Source organism: Phoca vitulina, unplaced genomic scaffold (assembly GCF_004348235.1).
Source record: "Phoca vitulina isolate PV1807 unplaced genomic scaffold, GSC_HSeal_1.0 scaffold21, whole genome shotgun sequence".
Classification (NCBI taxonomy): Eukaryota; Metazoa; Chordata; class Mammalia; order Carnivora; family Phocidae; genus Phoca; species Phoca vitulina.
In genome coordinates, this window is record NW_022589724.1 from 19,361,563 (window position 1) to 19,366,146 (window position 4,584).

Sequence of the window (4,584 nt, forward strand, 5' to 3'; positions counted from 1 at the left end):
TAGGCCCAGTTTCAATTTTTGGTCCCCTCTGACTGGCTGTGTGATGCCAGGGGACTTACTCAACCTCTCTGATGTTCATTTACTTCTTCTGCCAGATGGAGTAGACACCGAGACTCAGTATTGTGAATAGGAATCAAACAAGTTGATATATGCATAAAATACAAGGCAAGTGCTTGGTAAATAAATGCTGTTAGGATTGTGTTCGCTGAACCTTCCTGAGCACTTAGTACAGGCCCCACTGGTTCCAAGTGCTTTACGTGTGAAAACTCACTCCTCACAGTGACCTGACGAAGCGAGTACACTTATTTCCCCTCGTTATAGGAGGAGGGAACGAAAGCATGGAGAAGGAAAATGCCTTGTCCAAGGGCTCACTGTCGGTGGCCTGCAGTGAGTGAGGCTGAGGGGTCATGCAGTTGAGCCCCGGCCAGACTGCCTCCCCAAGAGGGCCACTTGGAGGCAGCGCACAGAACAGAGACAGCCCAGCTCCAACTTCGTGGTGCTGGCAGGGGGCTCCAGGACGGGGTGTGGGGCTCCTGGGTCCTCCTAGCTCCTGCCTACAACCATCCAAGCCCAGAAGGGCTGACCTCCCCACTACCTCCTGCCCGCCGCCCCCCGAGTGCTGGCAGGACTGAGGTGTAATGTTTGAAAATGGCCCAGTAAAGTGTGAGAGCAAACCAGGCAGAATGCTAAAAGACCGGAAAACATAAAATTTAAAAACAGCCTCTGACAGTGCAAAAATCAAGGAAGGACTTTTGCAAAAACAACTCCGTTTCCAGCCAAACGGAGCTTTAATCCGACTGGTGATTTAGTCCGTCTGCTCTCCTTCCCTGGGCGTATAATAAGGTGAGGCTGGAACCGGGCCCTCAATTATAAAGGCATTTCTCCCCGCCGGTGGTATGGGGGAGGGGTGACAGAGGGGTGGAAGGAAGTCAAGGACAGCTGGAGAAGTGTCCTTCGGGTACAAAGCCCTTTGTCCTGCAGACTCATTCCCAGAGTGTGGTGGGAGGATGGGGGTTTTCTGAGGGGTAAAGTGAAGGGGACCCTTGGAAGCTGGGTCCCCACCAGTGGAGAACGGGGGGACCTGGAGCCTGAGGCCTCACGGAGCTCTGCATGGGCTTGCTTTGTAGATCTTGGAAGCTTTTGTCGGAGGAAAGTTTGAGTGACAGCACAGACTGCAGGAAAAGCATGGATGCTGGAGGTGGACCAGCCCAAGTCCAAAGCCCAAGCCCGTGGCTTCCTAACTGTGTGACCTTGGGCAAGTCCTTTGGCCTCTCTGGGTCTCCTATGAAAAGAGTTGAGAAGATCTGCTTTGTGGGGTGATGGGGAGTGAAGTGTTGTGCCATCAGCCAGAGATACAGCGTCAGGCGCAAAGTATGAGCTCAACCAATGTCGGGTCCCTTCTTCTGACAGCATTAGCCTGGGAGACTAAGACCTGGAACAGCTTATTTGTTCCCCCAAAATGACCTTCATGAATGTCTTCCTGTCCCCAGGCACCATCCTGACTGACAAGGAGCCAGAGGGAGGCCAGATCACTCCCTGGAGCAGGCTCGCAGAATGCTAGGCTCAAAACAAAATGATTCTGGGAGTTCAACTGACTCAAACTCCAATTTACTGCATTCATTCATGTATTAGCAAGTGTTTAACAAGCACCTACTGTGTGCGAGGCATTAGACCAGAGGTTCAGACATTAGGGTGACACGTGTCAAGCATGGCCCTTGCCTTGCCTAGCAGGGGAGTCTGGTATGTGTTTTAGGATGGGATGGGGAGTGGCAGCTCAGAGCCCAGAACATTCTAGATTCATGACCCATCTCTGTGGAGTGACAGAATGAATGAATGTGAAGGGTATGTGCAAAATGTGATGGAACCCAAGGAGAAGTGATGTTTGCTCTGGACCTGGAAGGTTGGGGATGTTTCTCGAGGAATGAGGAGAGGGGGTGGAAGGGCACTTCAGGAGGGGGTGTGCAGTGGCACAGGGGTCATGGAGGACGAGGGACGATCCGTGGGAAGCTCTCTGCAGGTGAAGGGCAGGGCGTGGGGGGAGGAAGAAGACACATGGTAGGATGGCGACAGGCCAGAGTCAGTTGTAAAGAGAAGCACACGCCCTGCTGAGTAATTTGAGTCTAGTTTGCTTGCATGCCTGGAAGGATGCTTCGTGAGAGGCCCCCAGACATGACCTCCATCACCCCCCGTCCTGGTCTGTCATAGTGGCTATGCAGAACCACTCGGGTCCCCCTCGAGGAATGAAGGACTTGTCCCCTCAGCCGCTGACAGTGTTGGTGGGAGATGCACTCAGCTGACAGTTCCTTCTGGAAATTTCTCTCTGCCAAGGCTTGCCTTGCCTTTCTGGGAAGTCCGATCTGTGACGTGGCCCTGGGACTTTCCTCTTGTTGGCCCAGCCCAAGAAGAACCCTGTAGCCTGCTGGTTGTGTACCACTGACAAGTCCTATCCAGACACCTGTAAAGTGTGGGACACTTGGCTGGACAAATGATCACAGCTGGATTCAGGGGCTCATGGCGGGTAGAGCAAAACATGTGCTTTTTTCCAGAATGCATCTATTTGTGTGAGTTGATCTGCCTGTGAATGAGTCACATGTACTAATCCCTCACCAAGTGCCAGGCTCAATGCACTCATTGAATCTGAATTCCACCCCCAAGAGGTAGCTATTATATCACCTCCTCCTATAGATGAGGACACCGAGGCACAGAGAGGTTACACAGCCTACCCGAAGTCACACAGCTTGTGTGTGGTGCAGGTGGGACTTCAACCCAGGGAGTCTGGCTCCACAGCCCATGCTCAGGCACTACTTTGTTTCCGGAGACTTTGTCGTTCGGGCTGAAGGAAGAATCCAAGGGGGTGGGAAAAGATAAGGGCAGTGGAGGGATGCCATGGTGCTAACCCCCAACTCACCCTTGGGGGGGCCGTGGGGAGAGGCACCACTCCATGAGCTGCTCTCCTGAGGAACCAATGGCACGTGGGGCACAGGAGTATTGTTTTGGGGATCAGGTGACAGGACTGAGAGGAGGGCAACATTGCCCTGCAGACGTGACAGGTGCCCTTGGACGCTGGGAGGCAGCATCCGTGGTAGGAATCTGGAGTTTTCACGGCAGAAACAGTGGTGTGGCACAAAGGTCTAGAGCAAATACACGCACAGGCTTCTTCATGAGGATGTGGGGACACCCTTGATCTGAGGACCCCTCCGAACTGGGGGAGACCCTGTGTTGGGTTGAGGTCCCGTTGCCCTGTTGGTGAAGGCTCAGTGCTACCAGGACGTAGAGTTAATGTGGCAATGTGCGAACCCACAGCCTGCTGAGACCCGGACATACAGGTCACAGGGAGGTCCCTACTTACCGCGCAGGTGAAGACGAGGACGCTCCGAGTGCTGAGGCAGTTTGCCCGGGGTCATACCTCTGCCCTCCTCTACATCTCAGGTGGCCACCTGCAGGGCTCAAGATGACCTTATTTCCCCTTCCAGTGAGAAGCCTGGGCTGCAATCCTGCAATCACATGGGGCAGGTCCATCTCCACGGTTCCCAAAGCCCAGGAGGACACCGTCAAAAATTGTGATAGCACGCTTCACCTCTTCAAATTAAATATTTGCCTTCTCAGTCATCTCCTTGCTTCTATTTCAGGCTCAGTATCTGCCTGCCATCAAAATAACAGATAAATAAATTTTCATCATGAATAATTGAAAGATTAGCAGTCATGCCACAGGAGATCTGAGTTCTAATCCTGGTTCTTTCTGTATCTCCTTCTAAGACCTTGAGAACCTCCCTCCCTTCTCTAGACTACAGGAGTCCCTGGAATAAAACAAGTGGCTCATCCTGGATGTCTGTAAAGACGCCTCCAGCAGCTAACACCTTGTAAATTAAGATTCATTCATACTAAAGTGTAAATGACTGCTGACCACTGAAAAACTCAACCTCTGTCATGAGAACTGTAACCTAACAGAGACCAACATGTGCAGTTATATTTGGACTAGAGAAAGGACACTCCTATAGCAGTATTTTAGTAATAACAAGAGCTGGTCCTCAAGCTCCTTTAAGTGACAAGGAAAACAAGCTAATATTGATCGGACAATTTATGTATATCTCCCTAAGAACATCATGACCCTCACAACATTGGAGGATGGCGACCACCCATTTTCAGACAAGGACACTGAGGCTCAGAGGTACCAAGGAACTGGGGCAAGGTTACCCGGTGGCCGAGTGGCAGAGACCTGAGTTGGTTCCAGTTGGCCGACAGCTCACCATGCCCTGCATTCCACGCTATGGAAGGGGCTTAATGGACACCTGCCATCTCTATTCTCCAGCCTAGAAAGGTCTCCTGTCTAGTTTGCATTGATTTTTGTGTGTTTGTTCTTAATGGATTTGCAGAATCTGAGATCCCGGCTACAAAGAGAGGTCAGGAATGAGAAGGCAGACTCTTCAGCAGCTCCAGTATTGAAAATATTTCCTGCCGTCTGCACTGTCTTATTTGGTGTCTCCTTACATCCTCCATGGTAAGGATCCAGCCACCTCTCCAGCTCATCCATTTCCAGAGCCCTGGTTGGAGATGGGTCGTGCAGGTGACCACGGAAATCGGTAG